Source organism: Falco peregrinus, chromosome 2, assembly GCF_023634155.1.
Source record: "Falco peregrinus isolate bFalPer1 chromosome 2, bFalPer1.pri, whole genome shotgun sequence".
In the NCBI taxonomy this organism is placed as follows: Eukaryota; Metazoa; Chordata; class Aves; order Falconiformes; family Falconidae; genus Falco; species Falco peregrinus.
The window spans coordinates 103,165,979-103,185,558 of record NC_073722.1 but is presented as its reverse complement, the minus strand read 5'-3'; the positions used below and the strand labels follow the sequence as shown (position 1 = coordinate 103,185,558).

Genomic DNA, 19,580 nt, shown 5'->3' with positions numbered 1-19,580 from the left:
CCCGTCTCAATGCTCGAACTTAATTACCAGGAAAATGCTATACATTATGAAGATTTAAATCATTGAACAAGCCTTGTGTGAGTCTTAATGCTTTTTTATTACTGCCTTTTTCATATGCTTTTTATTTGACAGGACAAAAGCAATAGTTGGCATAGACTCCCGACACGGGGATCACCTCTTGTTTTGCACGAGATGCGGTACACTTTTCATTAGGAGAAAAAATGATGGAGTACTTCGCTCTGTTGATGACTAAATCTGGGGGAAGGAAGGACAGAAGCCCCTTTGTAGCCAGCCTGTTTCTGTACAAACTTCCACAGGGTTCGGCGTGGGGCTGATGCTCAGCACCCAAGGAGTTGGCCGTGGTGTGGTAACTCCTGATGTGCGTTGAAGTTAGCAGCTGCTTGTGATGATTTATATTTAGATGTCATGCTCTAGCCACACCTGAAGAGACAGCTGTAAGAGGGAAAGAAAGGGGAAATATTTCAGGCTGAAAGAGCAAATTGAACAGAGGTAAATGCTGGGCTAGTGCTTGTTCACCCTGTGTCTAAACTGCACCCCTTACAAGGGCCATGGTTTGATGGAAAAGTAAATCTGACTTTAGGACCTGAGATACCCAACCCTGCGGGGTAACACGGCACGTAGCACTAATGCAGCACACACTCTGCTCATCCAAAAACCACGAGGAGCTGGAGTACTGACCAGAGTCTGGCTCCCACTGTGCCCCATCCCTGGGTTTTTTCCCTGCTGTCTTCCCAGCCCCTTCTCCTGCCTGCAAGGCAGCCCAAGGGATCTGCGGCACAAACCGCTGGAGAAGGCTGCACGTCGGGCACTGCCAGCTGACCCCCCTCGTTCGGTGGGTGGTGGCACCCCCCAGGAGTGCCAGCCCGCCCGAGCTGCGGCTGGGCTGGGATGTGCTGGAAATAAAACTGCCCAGCGGCTCTGCCACCGCTCGGTGCTTTGGCTGGTTTATGGGTCACCAGATGTTCCTGCCAGAGGGATGCAATGTGTGCGCTCCATAATGGGTTCAGAGCAATCACTCCACTGAGTAACAACCCTGCACAAATTCTCTATGTTAAGCATGGATCAAAGGTATAATATATGTGTCTCCCTAGGCACTAAAGTCCTAATTCCACCTTCTGCTGAAATAGCCTAATTTAGTGTATAAGCTTTACTGTATGACCGACCTCTGTACAGCAAGCTGGGACATGGACCTACTGAATTTACACATTTGGTGATAGGGGCTCTTTTCTTCTTTTGCCCTTCTAATTAGAAACTGTCTCAGCACTTGCACTTTGGTGTTTAACATCTTTTGGGGAGCAGTTTTTAATTTTTTGTTCTTGTGAACCCTAATATTTTCAATATCCTGACAAATACTCAATCCTCCTGTGACTCCTCTGTGAGATGGACGCTTCCGATGCCTCCTGTGCTGGGCAGTTCTGTAGATTACATGGTGTGTAAGACTGATTTCCTCAAATCAGTTGTAAATTCTTGATTTCTCATTCTTGTCCACGTGCCCCCAGCAGGTAGCCATTACAGTGGTGCTGGTTAAATTGGCCCCGGTGCTACACCCGGTGCAGGTCTGCAAACCTGTGGTTGCAAGTCAGCAAACCCATGGCTGAGGCACCACTGCAACAGAACAAAGAAGCAGCAGAAGTGCATTGGCAGTGAATTCATTAAGCATTTGCATTTTCATGGAAATCTGATGCTATTTCTTCTAATCAAAGATTGTACTTTTCCCCCAAAGTCTTATGTCTCAATCTATAACTGACACACTGTGAAATATCTGAAATCCACTTGAAAGCCCATGGGATCATTGCTGAATTCCACAGCCTTTTAGCATACGCAATTACACTAAAATACACAGAAATTACTGTCTTTTTTTTCACGGACTTTTCTGCTGGTTCTGTAGAAGGCGTATTTGCACCAAGTGGAGAATTTTAATTCTCACCCTTAAGACTGTTCATTTTTGCCAATAACTTTTATGATTGTCTGCAGTTTCACAGGCTATGTATACATCCAATACTGTGGCTTAACTGTTTCCAGATTTTCTAGTTCCTTTTTTTTTTTTTTTAAAAAAAAAAGGTAAAAAATTAATATGAACAATTTGTTACAGTTGCTTCTAACTTTTTTAGTTAGCATAAATCTCCAGAATCTGACTTGTGAAATATGCATCTCTTAGAAGCTCTAAGCATTGGAAATAGCCCTCCCCATTGAACTCTAGTGTCGTCTAGTTTCTAAAGCTCAGCATCTGCATTTGCATTTGCAGACAGACCTGGCACTGAGCTTGCTCTCCTTGCCCTATTGTTCCTCCTTTGTTCTCTGCATCACCTTCATTTATTGGCAATATGGGCTGGTAATTACGGGGCTGCTTTCTGGCCCATCAGCTTTCAGCTATGTCCCCCAGGTGAAATGAGCCCAAACAAGTTGGGAGAGACTGTTCAAATCTGTTCCACGCAGAAAAGGAAAGCCAGCATTCATCATTCAAAAGATAAACATTTGACAGCACAGCTTGACTATGTCAGGAACACTTCTGTTTTAATAGTACGCCTGCAAGCTTTCAAAACAAGTGTTTACCTGTCACAATAAACATTTATGAGTGAAGTACACAAAACACACTAAACTTGGAGCTGGCAAGCTTCCAGAAATGCCATGTGCAGTTAAACTCTTGAGCTTGTCATTCCATCCAACATAAATCTCTTCAGTTGTCTTCTGTCTTCTTCACTGTATACTGTGGGACGTTTCTGATTGCCTTGGAGACATCTGTCTCAGATGCATACGAAATCCTGGGAAGTGTAGCAACTGCCTGGAGTTGACAAGCATGTTAAGACCTAAGTCTTAAACAGCTGCAATTAAGTCGCTAAACACTTCTGGTGAGACTGGGGGTCTTATTTTGCTCCCCTGAAAATGAACGGGTATTGACATGAAGTACAAATCTCTGCTTGTAATTGCATTGGCAAATAGGTGCTCTTGGTGGGAGTGTGGAGAGGAGCGATGGGGACAGATGGCTTCACTTGGGTGATGCCGTTCGGTGACCCCTGAATTTGGATCTTCTGGTGACTTCAGAGGAATGAAGAGTCCGATCTAGTGGCTGGCCTGGCCTGGGCTTGAGTCTGACATGAGAGAAGGTCATAAGTTTGCTTGGCTGGAGTTTTCTTTGACCATGCCAAACAATGAGAATTCCCACTTTTTTCAGAGATGTTATTTCACTTTGTAGGACTTCCTGCCAAGTCTAACGCTGTGCAGCATACTGGAAAAATAGCTAAAGTCAATAAATACAGCCCATAAAAATAAAGTCTGGCACAACATTTGCACAGGAAACAATTACGTCGTTCTTTTTTTCTTTCTTTCTTTTCTTTTTTTTTTTTTTTTAAAGCCATTTCAATAGCTTAAAGAAAGGCTAGGAGAGCAAGAGGCATTTCCTTCTGTATATATGCTTTAATGTGATGTTTCACTTTTTTGTTGTAGAGTGAAGTCTAGGTCAGCCTCAGCTTGCCAGGTCCTGTGGTCTGACCAGGACGCACTGGTTAACGTGTCCACCTTCTGCTGGGGAGCAACAGCTGAACTGGCACTTGGGCATCTCAGACCTAGGATTTCTGCCTTTGGGTTTGGGCTCTTGTATTGCATCAAACACTTGCAAATCAAGATAATACTGGTTGTACAGGAAACAGCTCTCAAGATAGCGCCGTCAGTTCTATAAGGCTTTTCAAGTCTGCATGGGGTATGTTTCTTGGGCTTTGGTGAGGCTTCTTCGCAGGAAATCCCTGGCATGTTGTGGAACCACTGGTCTAAAACAGAGACTCACCATCTCCCACCTGGGCACTCACTTGGGACCTCAGTGCAAGTCGTCACGTCTTCTGAATTCCAGGTGAGCACTGTAGGTCCCAGACAGTTGGTTTTCTCCCTTGCCCTGTGTGGCTTCTTGCAATAGCAGTCCTCCCTTCCCTAACGTTAGTCCTTGGATGCTCTCTCGATTCAAAGGAGACACACTCGGGGCTGCTGCCGCGCAGACCCTTGCTTTCGCCTCTCCCATAATCAGTGTGGGTGGCCTTCTCCCTTGACTCCCATGCAACATTTCAAAAGGCCTCATTTTTGTTTCAATGCAGAATGTAAAAGGCTTTCAACATCTCCATTAAAAAACAAAAATTCCAGCGTTTGTGCTCCCCATTTTCCTTCCAAGAGCACAGTGAGGAAAGGGAAGGTCTGCCCTTGTTCAGTCCTGGCAAGTCAAATCTAGAGCTGTGTAAAAATGCATCTAAAAAAAGGACCTTTCTTCCAATAAATGGCCATTTAATGAATAAAAGAGAAACAATTGAAGTCTGCAGTAATAGAACAATTATGTGCTGTTGTGCATTCCAGCTGGCTACACATTGAACAGTTCCTACAAATTGCCGGAAACACAGCAGCACACGGATCCGATACGTTTCAGGACAGTCATTATTAAGAAGAAATACCATGTGTCAATCTGCCGAAGCCCTCTGAGGGCATTACCCTCCTAAAATCCCTTAATTACTGCTCTGGAGCTCATGTGTGTCCCTGGCCTGCAGTGTGCACAAGAGGGAGAGCGCTGGAAGCAGTGTTCCCGGTGTGATGTTCATTAACTTTCTTAGTCTCCACTCTTTCCTCTGCTGAGCAGCAGAGGGAAGAAAGCTGGTTAGGAAGGCTAGAAAGAGGCAAAGAGACCCAGGCTGAAAAGGTCTGAACAGCTATGGTGGAAGAGGTAAGGAAATCAGAGTTGCAGAAGTGCAGATCTGAGGTAGGAGGGGAAATGTGGGCACACAGAAAGTGTGTGGGGGGGGGGGGCGGGGGCGGGGGGCGGCGGGGAAAGGCAAGGAAAGCAACATAGCCAGTGGATGCTGTGCCTATGAGCCCCACATGCTTGGTCCTCACACACGTTTCTTTGATATTTTCTTATATTGGTACTCAAATGGCAATGGGGAGGATGAAAATGGCACTGGAAGGCAGCTCTGTGTGTGCAGACCACATTAACAAAGCAGATCACCCATCAGTGTCATCGGTCAGAGGGCTGGGGTCAGGGTTGGCCCCTTTGGAGCCTCCAGACCAAGGAGTAACAGGATCAGGTTTGCACCCTGCAGTGGGTTGTGCTGCCCTAAAACAACATGATGCTGAGCAAGTCGCTGCCAGTCCGCTTGTCCTTGAGATTCAGGATTTTAATCAATGTTTCAATGATAATTGAACCGCTTGAATAGGCAGTTTTGGATGCAAAAATAGGAGAAAATGTGTCGAGGGGAGTGTGGTTTGGTAGCAGCACAAGGGCTTCAGGCTCTGGCAAGGTCTCCACCATCGTACTTGGCTGATTTCGTAATGATCTTTGGTCACTCAAAAGCCAGTAAGGTCATGAGGGGCGACCAGAGCTGGGGAGTGCTGATTAAACATGATATAAACACATCTGCCCTGCTAGGTCTGCCGAAGGAATTTAAATGTCTGAAGAGCAGAGGAGTGGGGATTAACGAGCTGTGAAGGAAGGAGATGTATTTAAGGTGTTTGTGAATAGGGAGAGGATGAAGTTCCTGCTCCTTATTTAAGATATTAAAGCTACTTTGCAGGTCTCTTTTCTTTCAAAAGAAAGCCTGAAAGCCCCTGCAGTTCTGAGTACTTGTCAGGGATGTAATGATGGAAATTTTGTCAGCCTCACTTTGCATAATAAGGATCATTATGTGATGGTAAATTTCTCTGTATGTTCTGTACATTCCTAATGTGGGAGGAATAAAATATTCCTGAGGTTTCTTTTGCAGAGCTTGTCAACGAACACGCTGGGTCAGATTGTCTTCTCATTTATTAACAGGATAAGCTAAGCTGACTTTAGGTAAGCACAACAGTAGGAATTCACTGTGCCAGGGGAATCAGGCTTATTGTTTCAAGTCCTACCAGCCTGACAGGTACTTTTTTGTGCATCAGCTGTATTTTAAGTCGATGTTGGGAAGCTCGGCTTTCTCCCGGAGCTCCTGAAGTGCTGCTGGGACACCACGGGGGCAGCTGTAGCCAGGCGGGCAGCTGCATGGCACTGGTGGGTGAGTGCCGGCTGTGATGCCTTAGTGGGAGGTAAAAGCAGATATTGTTTCCCTGGAAGGGAAACATTCGTTGCTGTGGACAATGGCCTCTCCAGATATACTGACTTGGCTTGGAGGGCATATTTACAAGACAGGGCAGAAAGAGAGACCATCATGCCCTAAGGAAACAGCAAAGAGCGACAAAAAGCAGACTATTTAGCCTAACAAACTCATCAGGAGCTTTGCTTTTGAATTCAGGTGAGCTATCAAACGGGAATTCAGCCAGGTCACCGGCCCTGACACCAGAACCATGCAGTAAATGATGTTTCAGTCTGCTGGCACATGTGAAAATGGGGATGGATTTTCATTTGATAACTGTTCCGAGAGGATGCAGAGGCCAGTAGCTCATTGTTTCAATGCTGCTGCTTTACAAGTTTCTAAACACTGCAGAAATCCTTCCTGGAAATATAAGCCCTGGGTTGCTGTTGGTTTTGTTTTGGTTTTTTTTTTGTTTTTTTTTTTTTGTTTTTCAGAGGCTCCTCCAAGGCTTTTTGAGGTTCAGGAGTGTCCCACATGCCTGTGAAGAGCAGAGCACCAAGTCCTAACTTGGACTCACACAAACCACAACTGCCTGCTTGAGTAAATTTATGTCATATCTGGCTAATAATAGCAGCTAGGAATTCCAGAGGAGCTTATCTGATTTTAACAGCTGGCTCCCTTCTGCTCTTTTGTAAATCTCAGTGAGAAATACACAGGGAGGAGCGTTAGCCCTTAGTACTTAGCAGAGGAGGGTTAAGCTGTGGCAATCTGCAGTCTGCAGAGGGCAAATAGATGCCCAAAGCGGCTGCATGGCTCACCTGGAGCCACAGAGGGACAAGGGAACATCCCGGTCCTGCCCAGGAGTCCTGCCACACTCTTGCTTTCAACCGAGTTGTTTGACTTCAAGAACTGCTGCTGTCTGATAACACTGCATGTGGCTTCCCTGGCATCCCTAAGGATGCTTGGGTACCAGGAGCTGAGAGCAGAGCTAAATGCTAAACGGCATTTAACAGTAAAGTTAGTAGTTGTTGGCATAAATCATACTTTCCAACAGGCAAGGCAACGTGTCCTTTCACATGCGGTAAGTAGGTATTTGTTCAAAACAATTATACTCCATAGCCTAGTTTGGTACTTAATCAATTTATGTGGTTAGCTAAAGTACCTGCATATGCCCTTAATACGTAGTGACACCCTTTTCCTAGAGCACTGCTATGTGCTTACAGAGAAATTACATTTTTAATTATGCCACACAAGCCGAACGGAAAATCTAATTATGACAGTGGTATTTTTCAACTTTTGTACAAGCAGTGTGTTTTCTGAAATACAGTTGCAGGAGTTGCTGTGCAGTAGAACTTCAGGAGAAGAAATGGATTCACCTCAGAGTTTGTACCATGCTTCACTTTATTATTTATTAATCACTGCTATGTATTATTTGTATGCTGTCATAAATGTCCTGGTAGTTAGTGCAGTAAAACAGGCAAATGGGACACTTCTGTAAGCATTGGAAATATTGAAGCTGCTTCTCAGGGATTTGTCTCAGGGATTTGTGCCTCGTCTTGATTCTCTGATGTCTAATGTGGTGTGAACTCTGATGGAAATGTTTTGCACGGATTAGGATGTTCACAGGTTTCTTTCATGCCTAATTAGGGTTCAGCTCATGCTGGAGCATTTTTCTCTATGGGGATGGTGTACAAATCATTTAGACTGGGACTTTGCTCCTTCCTTCTCCTCCCTCCCAGGCGACTAGGTGCTCACTAGCCTTATGTGGTCATGGTTTCTTTAGTAGCTCCAACCCACCGGAGTGTTTGTAAGGAGATTTTGTGGACCAAAAGGCACTACTTTACTCAGTTTTTCCCCTTCATGAGCTCCAGAGAGTCCTAGTGATTTCTGTGAGAGCTGGCTATTACTTTTTGCAAACTCAGCAATATTTATAGAGCTTTGAAATGAGCTCTCTTAGTTTGGCTATTGTTTATTCAAAGAGAAAAGATGGAATTGTCAATGCTATTCAGGGCTGATCTAAGCCTGCCTCTACTCAGTACCCAGCATGAGCATCATCAGGGATGGAGTTAGGACAACTGAGACGTTCTGCACATCTTATCCCTTCTACAGGTGGACTCGCCTTGGGAAGAGGAGCCCTACAGCTGCTCCCTGAGCCCCAGCAGCTTGCTGGCAGTGACCCAGATTTGCGGTGAGTAGCTATCAATTTAATTGATTTCAACAAACCAAACCCCTGAGCTTTTCAAAAGACTTCAGCGTCTAAAAAGTCAGTCAGGTTCTTAATTACCATCCAGTTCATATCCAAAGGGTTACAGCCAACCTTTTGTTCATAAAATGAGGGCAAGCTGTCTCTGTTCACTATATCTCCCCAGCTTGAAATGTCTGGCAGGCAGGAATTTTCCCAGTGCCTGCATGCAACACCGGGCACTGGAGTTGCTCCTCTGAGTTATTACAGCATTACTGGGCATTAACAGATGCACTGGTACAGCAGAGAGGAGATGTATGGATGCCACACACACAGGTTGAAATTTATCCCAGGGCATGTCCCTGAAAGCCTGCCAGAGCTGCAGGGACATGGAGCACCCTGACAACGGGAGCAGAGCTCTCCAGCATGGGGACAAGCTGAGCTTCTCAGGCCAGATCCTTGGCTGGTTTGCATTCCTCCCAGGGAAGTGCCTGGACTAGGAATTTGCAGCACTGTAAAGGTGATCTGCTACTGAGAATCCCTTTCAGAGCAGAGCTAGAGCACCAGGATATTTTGAGGTAAAGTTTTTACTTGTCAGTGGAACAGGTAACTCCCTGAAACCAGATTTGGTCAGATGTGTGCCTCCCCCTGCTCCATGTGCCCCTAGGATGATGATCTATTTAACAGGGCTCACCTCACGTTTCTGGTCTACCGTGTGATGGATCAGAAGCAAAATATGTTGCTCTGAGCCCGTATTTTTTCTCGGTTCCTTTAAAACCATTTGTTCTGCTTGGGTGCTTTGTGGCTACTAATAGATAATGTTATGAGAAGGACTGTAAAACCTTATCACTGGAGAGTGCTGAAAATATGAATGTCTATTAGTGTGTGGAGTCTTTTTCTGCAAACTTTAAAGCATATTGCACAACTGCAACCTCTCTTGCCATCACAAGTACTCTGCCTAGACCAGATATGATCACCTTGTGTTATGTGTTTCCTTATGAGCTGGAAAGCAGCTAAAAGCATCCTGTAGTCTCCCCTTCTTCCTCATCACCTTAATCACAGACATCTACATTTTCCCCAGGTATTCCCAGCAGTCCAAGGGTGGTTATTAAAAATGAATGAAAGGCAGCAAAGTAAGAGGGATAGTGCCAAGCTAAAGCTGACCATCTGTCCTCCATCCCTGAAAATGAAAAGCCAATTTCGGGAGGGAAGTAAGGGGACGTTCGTAGCTAGCGTGGCTTCAGAGCTAATGGCAGTGCCCGCTGCCCTTGCAGGCAGGAGATTGTCAGGCAGAAATTTAGTTGGAAATTATTTTAGTATTTCCCAGGCTATTTTGGTTTGCCTCGGCTTAATCCACCTTCTGTATTTTTATTCTTTGGCTCATGGAGGTAACTACAGCCCTGCATTGTCTTGCTGAAAGTGCTGGTGCCAGGATGAGGCAATTTTCTTTCAGCAGATACATCCCCAAAGCTTTCAAAGTGCCTGAGATTATGGAAGATACCCTGCCTGTGCAACTTAATTGGACTACTGGGCTAAGACTGTTGCAAAGATATCCCTGTTAAGATATTAACTGATAGCAACACACACAGATTAAATTTTATTTGTTGAATTATGATGATCAGAGCAGTCCCATCAGGTAAAACTGCAGAGAACAGGTTTACTAATAAATAGCACAGAGTAATCTTTCATTTCTCGTGTCTGTGAGAAGCCTGGAGCACAGCACATTGCTGCTGGAGGGTCCTGCCTGAGAGGTTACTAAATAGCAGCCTGCCATTACATTTTGCCGTCACATTTGTTAAGCTGCAGGACGGCATTAGGCTGGCCTGCCATTTACATCAGTTAGAGGTTAAAATACCACAGAGCGCTTCAAAGACGTGCTGGGGAAGGACTAGAAAATGCCTCGGAAATAATGGCTTCCCCTACAACCCTCATTTTCGCAGTGGTGGCAGGGTAAAGCTCTCTTTGCTGGCCCCGGTCTGGTGTGTGCTCAGAAGTGCCGATTCATACCCAGCCTCTCACAAAATTCACTAATACCTTTTAGCTGAATATTATCCCAATTTTAAGCCCATTAGGTGACAAGAGGATTCAGCGCTGAGCAAATGAAATGGTTGAGGCACCTGGGAGGGAGCTCAGACGGCAGGTAGAGAGGGGGAACGGGAGACACGAGGCTGTGGCCGGGATCACAGATGCTTTTCAAACTCCTGGCACCTGTAGCTCAAAGTTCAGGCCTTTCTGTTTCTCTTCCAAAACCCTGTCCACTTCCCCCCGAAGCACAGGTTGTTTCAAGTAAAAAGAAGAAGAAACCCAAAGGTAGGCAAAACTTTTTAACTCTCTGGCATGTTACGAATTCATGTTGCCACCCTTGGGGTAAGAGCACCATTGGCATGGACACGAGCAGAATCAGCTCAAGGGAAGACTCCCGAAGCTGGGGACTGGTCAGGGGCAGCCTGCCTGGGAGAGCCGGGAGCATCTCTGTGCCGACCCCTTCTGATGGCCATGGAGCCCTTTAGCCACTGACAGCTTCTCAGCAATTCCTTTGCTCTCCCTGGGTTATCAGGAGGAATAGAAACCACCCTGTCATGGCAGGGGTGGCGCAGGGTGTGTTACATCTGCAGGACGTTGCCCGTTTGTGTGCAGCGAGGCCAGCCCATGCCCTGACAGGTCATCAAAAGCTCTTTGGGACCCCACCGTGGCTGCCTGTCCTTTTCCACAAGTACAGGGCAGGTATCAACAACAGCAGCATCCTGAACGCTGCTTCTAGCGAAGTGTTGAGGGGGTTAAGCCAGGTAACACCATACCTCTCTCCTGCAGCACAGAAATCTGGTGGGTCCCTAATAACTCTAATAACTCCTACGGGTATGTGCTATAGTTGGAAAATTCAGCACAGTTTGGAGTGAGCATACATGCAGTCAGGCTGGGAATGAGAGGCAGGTTTGAGTAGGGCCACAACACCTACCTGGAGGAAAAAACAGGGGGGGGGGCGGGAAATTGCCATTCCTTTTCATACCATTACAGCTTTTTTTCTTATTCTTGGTGACACGTGCGGAGCAAAGGGATCACTGTGGATCTGCTAAGTCAGCCTGAGCAAGCAGCCCTGTTCATGGGAGAAATCCCATGAACAGGGAGCGAGCAAGGCTTCATACACCACGTAGCATCCCTTCATGTCAGGCTCAAGAGCTGTATCTCCCCGGCCTGGTGGGCAGCAGCGTGTGCTGAGCCAGCGGGGCAGGACCGTCAGAGGGGCAGGAGCATCGGCAGTGCCACGCTCCGGGCATCCCCTGCTCCCGAGAGGCTGTGTGGAGCAAAGGGCTGCTCCCCGCTGAAGGGAGACAACGGGAATCCACCCCAGTTTTGTTGAAGGAAACCAATTGAGTTTATAGGCAATCGATGATACTCTGCATCAGCCTATTTATGAAAAGTGCCTGTTACATGTTAGCACAGTCCTAGCTGAAAACGGGGCAGAAATCCTACAGGAGGGGGTTTGCAGGAGAAAGGGGGGGTACACCAAAAACCTTGGATGAAGTCCAATATTCAAGCAATAAGACCTTAAGAAGCAGGCATCATTATAAGATAATTGACTGTGGAGAGCAGTCACACATCCCAAGGTGAAGCATAGGGCACTTAACATATCAATAAGGTCAATTATCTGATTATGTCAGCTGCCTTAGTGCTGTTATTAACCTATATTGCTCTTATTAACCTTTCTGATGAAGAATCTTTCAAAAATAATTATATTAAAGTACAAATCTCTCAAGTTTAAAATATGTGAATGTTCCATTTCAGTAGTCGTGTGTCATAGGATAATGAACATCTGATTGCCTGGCTGACACAATGAGGTTTTTAATCAGGCTCCCTTTCCTAGGATCAGCATGTTAGCTCTGACAGCCTTCTCTGGGCCCCGGCAGCCTCATGAAAGCGCTGCTGTCATGTTACAAATGGCGGGATTTAAAATTGAAATGTGAGCAAATAAGACAAGAAATGTAACGGATACGCTGAGGAGAGGGGTCCTGGGAAAATACCCACTGAAAGCCTCTGCAGTCAATTCCAATTATTAAAGCATACAGCTGATTCAATTAGTGGCTATGTACTTGTGCATATAGTATTTACTACCTAGCAGAGCTGATCAAAGGGGAGCACACTGCTCTTGAAAATTTGTTCATATTCATTTTCTCCCTTTTTTTTTCCCATACTGCAGAGCATTTTGAAGTAGGAAAGCATTTTGCCACAACTTTCAGCCGTTCTTTCATCTATCGGGGAATATGAGTGTTCTAATTTCTGCTGGGGATTACTAATTCATTACATGCTTTTGGCAAAGCCAGTGCAAATTCTGCTCATTACAAGTTTTGATCACTGTTATATTTCTGTGTGTGTATCTGTAGAATAGGTGAAGTCTCATTTCATACAATGTGGCTATTTGATGAGCAAAACCAAGGGCCTTATTTTTACCTGTGACTTATCGTCATGCTTACACTTTGATGTGGTTTGATTTTTAGATGACCACAGTGAGCATCCTTTAAAGACAGCTTTTTTTACCCCTGGAATTTGTCACCAGTTTGAAATCACTAGGCATTTTGAAAGGTTTACGTTAGGATATCATATGCCCATTTTGGACTGACATGTTTCTCCGGGTAGAAGTATGACTAGTCTCCCTCTTTGACGTGCAAATGAATTCCTTTGCTCACAGAAAACTGAGTGGGAGCATCACATGGAGAGCTAAAGCCAAAAAATTCTCATTCCATGAAATTCCCATTCATGATCTTCCCCAGTTTGCTCCCTTTGCCAAGATCACCACTGTCAGCACACTACATGTGGTGCTTGGGAAGGACAAGTAATTCTGTAGTCACTCCACATCTTCCCTTCCCCCTTCTATAAAAAAAAAAACAGATGAGGAAAGCTTGTTTCCTTATTTTTAACTCCTACTCAGGAGACCCTGATTTACTTCTTGTGTGTTGGGAATACTAAAGATGAGTCTTGTTATTTGGGATGAGTCCCTATAAAGTCACCTCTCTGCTCCACCCCTGGCAGAATATGGCCCTCTGCCAGACCCCAGAGCCCTGCAAAATCCAGGCATTTTTGTGACTATCATGAGCCCCAGCCCCTGTCTCAGGTAGCGATGTTTTGGTGCTGATGAATATTTCTTTTCTCGTGCACACCTTTTGTATTTCTTCTGGTGGGATTAGGTGCGTCTATCTGTGCCACACACAGATATGTTCTTAGTCATCCTCCTGTTTGTAATTCTGCTGGAGACAGTCGAGAAGCAAATGTTTGTGCCAAGAGTATTACTTATGGCTCTGCTGATTTTTTGCAAAACTCTTTTAAAATCTGCAGTGAGCAGTGCGCCTCTGCAATGTTCTGGGAGTAACATGAACTATTAGAACTGCATTGGAAATCAAAGTCTTCTGGGAATATTTCAGAGGTAAATAGAGAGCAATTATCTGAAATAAGGACTCGAGGAACACTATGTCTTGTAAATATGGCCTCCAAGCCAAGTCAGTATATCTGGAGAGGCCATTGTCCACAGTAACAAATATTTCCCTTCCAGGGAAACAATATCTGCTTTTACCTCCCACGAAGGCATCACAGCTGCAGTGAGAGTAAATGTTTGGGTGACTTTGCCCTCATCAGCCTTCCACTGGGGCTGGAATTGGGTTAGCCAGACCACAACATTACGAAATTTATTGTACCTGTGATCTGCATTTGCTTCTGCCTCATGGAGAGTATTTCTTTCTGAGGTGCTCTGAAGGTCAGAGTGTATCATGGTTTCAGAAGTGGGTTCTCCACCCTGGGAAGGCCTTGTCAGTCCTCACAGCCTGGTAATATCGGCTGGAAGGTGACGCCACCAGCCCACATGCTGGCAAAGTCTCGCCCTTTATCATCTCCCATTTTCTGAAGACAACTGGAAGATGCTGGGGTTACTGTCAGGACAAGTTTGCCATCAACTGTAATATTTATTTCTAAAGATTTTTCTTCTTTTAATTGTTGGTTTGGGCAACATTTATATTTAGGTGCTCTCTCTAGTTTGTAAATAATGTCTGAAGAAAGCTGTATCAGATGAGAGGTGAAAACTTTGATTACAAGACAGATAACCAGTGGCCTGGAACTGGCTAACGCTGCTGAGCGTTGAGTTTGCTTCTAAGGTAAGATCCAAGTGAAGCAATTTGCAGGCCTGAAAGCTTAGTGGAGTTCATTTTCCACATAATAATTCTTGTTTTCTGGTGGGTGAGTGAGAGGCATCTGCCTAAAATCTGCTGCTGCTCATCCTTTTGAGGGTATTGGATAGTCAAGGACCACTGGGTACGTATGAATTGGTGACTGGCCAGTTGGAGGAAATCTGTGTAGAGGAATTGTTAAGCCCTAGAAGATCTGACAGAGGTAGATCTGGATATTGCCACATTTGTGTAGTAGTGTATGTTTTCCTGTTTCTGGAGAGTATCTTCCAAACATTTCTTCTTTTGTGTTTACCAGCAAGGACTGAAGCAGAGGAAGATGCTGAAAGTCAGATTTTATTTCATATGATCCTAGTCCAGTGAAAATCTGTCTATCTATCTAAATGCTCTTTTTCTTTTTTCCTTTTTTTCCCCTCCACTGCTGAACTTCACTGTACCAACAGCTTTAATCTTTCATCTTCGTATTATGCATTATTTGTTGGAAACCTCCCTGTTACATCTTCAGTTTTTCAGGGCTCTAACCATCACCTTGCAGCACCATATGACTAGCTCTCGGGGAATCTTACCTGGTCTTTAGAGATTTCTAGCCTGCTTCTCATTACAGTCTGTAATACTGCTTCTTGCTCACAACATTTTATGCTTCAGCCATTTAGATTTGTGTTTTTGAATCAAGGCATCACTCGTTCCCCTGAGGCCCTGAGACCTCCATGTGTGAACTTCCCTGATGACACCACAGGACCGTTGAGTGCTCCCTAATACGTGCCCGGGGTTATGCTGCAGCTGATACCCTCCGATATCCTCCAGCCCCTTAGTGAAGAATAAAAGGAAGTGTATGACAAGCTCATATATGAAAGAATCTCGGTGCTCCTGTAGAAAGCAGGGGGAACATTGTATATGAAAGGCCCTAATTTGATAAGAGACACTGGGAGAAAGACAGAAATAGAAAGCATTTAGGATCGCTTAGATTTCTGGTTCCTTCAAGATCAGCTTCCCGAGTTACCAAATTCAGCTGCTTCACATTGCCCCTGCTAGCTGTGGGTAGCTGTGCCACAGCTTCCATCACTGTACAGAGATGGAGATTTGCCATTTTCCTGCAGTCTGAGGGTGGGGGGAAGGGATATTTCCCTTTCCCCTTCCCTTTTCCCTTCCCCTTTGTCTTTCCTTTTCCCTTTTCCTTCTCCTTTCCTTTTCCCTTTCGCCCTTGCCTTTCCCCCTTGCTTTTCCCTCTCCCTTTCCCTCTCCTCATTTTCTTTCCCTTTCTTTTCTTTTTATTTCTTATTTTTCTTTTTTTTCTGTCTCTTTCCCATCCCCTTTAGGAGCTGAGGACCAGGAACACTGTAATGGCTTCACATGGTGACCCGTCATTCCTGTTTGCAGTGGACATTGTCTGCATGGACTCAGTAGTCTGTAAAATTCCCACAAGACAGGCACAGCTGAATAGACATAAAAATTGTTTTAAACAAACAGATATTAAACAAAAATGGAAATTCAAGACAGCGATTTGAAATTATAAGGAAATGTTGGATTTTTACCTGAACAAGTAAAGTAAATCAGCAGTAATTATATTTGTTTTATCAGAGGAGTGAGGGGGTTTTGGGGGTGGAAAACTCTGATACTTGAAACCTCTTGTAAAGACATTGAGCTTGGCTGGTTGCCATGGCTTGGAGAATCTGCAAGCAATTGTCCACACTATTAATTAAATAGTAGTATACAAATTTTATTCTACTGGGATTTTTCTACAAAAATAATGTTTTGAGGCTTTGTAATTATGTCCCAGTTGGACATTGCTTTCATGAGACACATTACTCATGAGAAAATGAAATCCTATCTAGTTCAAGGGAATGTAGAAACGAAGAGCCCTCATCAGCAGAAGCAGCCGAGCAGCAGAAAGATTGAATTTGTCCCAATGGTCACAGAGGCGTTCAGTAAACGGCTGCATCTGTTCGGTATTGTTTGCTCTGATTTATGTGGGTTTGTCCTGGCTACTGGAGATGCTGCCATGACTGCAGACAGCGATGGGCAGTGGCAGATGAGCCTTGAAGGAGCTGTTGAAAAAGATCTCGGTTTAGCTGTCCCTTCCCTTGGATGTGGGTGTTTCTCAGGCACTTCTCCAGGAGCAGGCTTATCTCTGGGTATTTCTGCTCCCAGTCACAACCAGGAAATGCAAAGGCACGTGGAAATGAAAGCCAATTAGAGAGAAATTGTAACATCTGGGTTTGCTTTGGAGTCGGTTCTTACTTTATCTGACATTCCCAGTTGTCTTGTGCTAATACAAGAGGCCTTGTGCTTTGCTGTGCCATGTAAGCAATGTCAAAATAATGCTTGGAGTTGCTCTTTGGCTATCGAGAGCCCCATTCAGTGGCCAGCATTAGCCTGAGTCCAAAGCCTGATACATCCCGTGTTGACGAAGCTGGAGTGGGACGCTCTGGTTCAGGACGTGGTGGGATGGGGGCTTCAGAGAGCCACTGCGCAGCCACGTGATGTGCTGTAGCATCCAGCTCCTGGGCCAGGGAGCTTGGGGAGCTGATGCTGGGCAATAGGAAATGCTGGAGAGCAGGATTTTATGCAAAACTGCGGCCTGCAGTGGTACACAGTGAGGGTGGAGCAACGTAAAAAGGTGGTATAAAAACTTTTGAGTTTAACAGAACTGTACTCTGGGAAGGTTCTCGTGCGGAAAGGGATTTTCCAGCATCAGCCCATCTCTAGCAATGACTCAGCTGTCACGGCCACATTATGTATTCGGTAAAGAGTTAGGTGAAAAATACACGAATTGTGAGCTGCACAAATATTTGGAGCTGCTAACATTCACACACTGTTATTTTTTCGTAATAACAAGGACCCCAGGGAGGCCAAATGCTGGCTATGGGTAACCTTGACAGAAAGTTCACAGCTTGGAGTTGTGGGTTAGTTGTTTTTTTTTTCCCCACCACTGCAATGCAAACAATTGATCTGCTGGCTAAATGGCAGGAACATGGCTAGAGCTGCTGCTTACAACTTCTTTAGAGCAAACAACAGCTTCCAGCACCGATCCTGCTCTGATCCTCGTCTGTCCCTGCGGCAACCGAGCTGCTGCTTGGGTTTTCCTTTCTCCTTGGGGAGGAAGAGGGAGCCAGCCTTTGGGCACCCGGGTGAACAGATGAATTGGAGCAGGCAGCTCATCCCTCCTCCTCTCGCCGCGCGGAGCAGCATGCCAGGCTGGATCGTGTGTCTGTGTGCTAAAACCCGCGTGCGTTAGAGCAGTGGCAGGTGTTAAATAGTAACAGATGTTAATATTGACAAACTGAAGTGGCTAAATGTGGAAATACAGCACTGCTGAGACGTGTGAAGTGAGGCAATGACCTTCACACATTACAGATCTAGTCAATAAAAAGGAGTTTGACATGAATGAAATGATGCTGCGTGCACGGGGCGGGGGCGGGGGGGGGGACGATGCTGGGCAGCTTCGGGGCTGTGTGGGACAATTTTGTGTCTTCCAGGGCACAGGGCTGAGGGGAGGGTCTGTACAAAAGAGGTGACAAATGCCAAAGCCCAGACTTCAGCAAACCTGTTTCCAGCGCCCAGTGACCATGTGGACTTTGTGCTTGTCCTCCAGTGCCATTTCAGCAACACAAAAGAAGAGGCAGCCCTGTTAAATGCTGGGTCCTTCTGTGGCTTTAGCCCCTTTTATCCACAATTTCTCTTTTGTTTGTACAGATCAAGGATCCCGGTGTAGGCTCTGGTCATGCTGCCGTAGAAGCTTTTCTGCTAACTTCTTTTATATCAGCCCCCAAGGTGTTTGGGGTCAGAGCCTGCTTTTCGAGTTTTTAGCCAGGAGCTTCAGTGGGACAGGGTTTGATCTCTTTTGTTCCAGAGAATTACAGCAATTTCTGCTGCTTTAGTTGACATTATTCTGAAATTTGGGAAAGAAGAACAAGATACTTGCTGCATTAAAGGGAGATGGATTTTATTTTGAAGCGCCTGCGTATCCAGTCCACGGTCTATGTGAGCAGACATTTCATCCCTTGAATGTCTCCCCATCCTCAGGCTGAGCCACAAGAGACTCCACCAGCTTGTGGCCATCTGACATCTGGGGAGGCAATGGAGTGACAAAACCCCCTTCGTGCACTGCACATCCACATCACAGACCCAAACCAACCGTGGTCAAGAGGGAATGATTTCCTGACTGAAAGGAAGGGATGCTCCGTATGCCAGGTTTTTCCTAATATATGCCTATGACTGGGATCTGGTTTTAAACCAGACATTGAAGGTGTTGGTGTGAACATGCTGGCTTTGTTCCTCTGTTATCGGGACTCGGCAAGCTTTGCACCAAGCCAGGATGGGGCAGTGCTGTGTCAGGGAGCTCATAACTTCAGGCATCCATTGGGGCCAAGCAGCCTGACATGTTTTTCAGTGGCATCAGCTCCCAGCGGCAGTAGCCTGCATATAGATCACAGCCAGGAGACAGTGCAGTGATGTTCAGTGACAATATTAGTGGTGGAAATCAGCTTTAATTTTTCACTTCTCATTTCTCGGCAGATCAAAAGTGAATATGCACCGTCTTCATTAGCAAGGCAAATAGCTCAGCACGGAGGAAGTGAACCGGTGCCGTTCCCTTTCCTTCCAAAGTGCAGAGCAGTAGATAAGCACGTGTTGGTGGGGTAACTAGTGATCTTTATGAAAGGACCCCAGTCTGAACCAGGGCCCAATCCCACCTGACGTATGGGATTTTTGCTGTTGTTTGCTGATGAGTTTTACTGGCGTTTGCTGATTTTGATGGGATTCTTTCTATTAGTATTGCTCAGGGAAGGGCCCCACAACAGACCCAACAATTGCATTTTTGATTTGAGGATGAAATAATAACTATGGTAACCGGAGTTCAGCTCTAGCCTACATAATTCAACTCTTCTCAAAATCAGGCATCCCAGCTCCCTTGAGAAGGCTTGGCAGGCTCAGAGCATGACTCATCTGCTCCCAAAATACATGACTGATGGGATGAATCACCCATTGACTAGGGAGGGCTTCTGAGCAGGTAACTCGGGCAGGATGCCCGTTGTTGAGATGCCAGTGGTAGGCGACCTCGAGAATGGCATTTGGTGCTTGCTCCTTAGTGAGCAGGGCTTTTTGCAGGACATCGTTAAGGTTTCCTTTCCTAAATCAGTGCCAGATCAATTTGATATAGGGAGCAGCAAACTGCAGTTTGGGAGG

The 19,580-nt window shown here is 45.6% G+C and overlaps 1 long non-coding RNA gene across 1 annotated transcript in view; it reads left to right on the top strand.

The window, feature by feature from the left end:
• LOC114011895 (uncharacterized) overlaps positions 1–19,580 on the top strand; it is a 317,148-nt gene that overhangs the window by 232,866 nt on the left and 64,702 nt on the right. Inside the window, exon 16 of the long non-coding RNA XR_008745696.1 lies at positions 8,157–8,235. This is a non-coding gene — a long non-coding RNA (uncharacterized LOC114011895). The remainder of the gene's footprint in view (positions 1–8,156; positions 8,236–19,580) is intronic.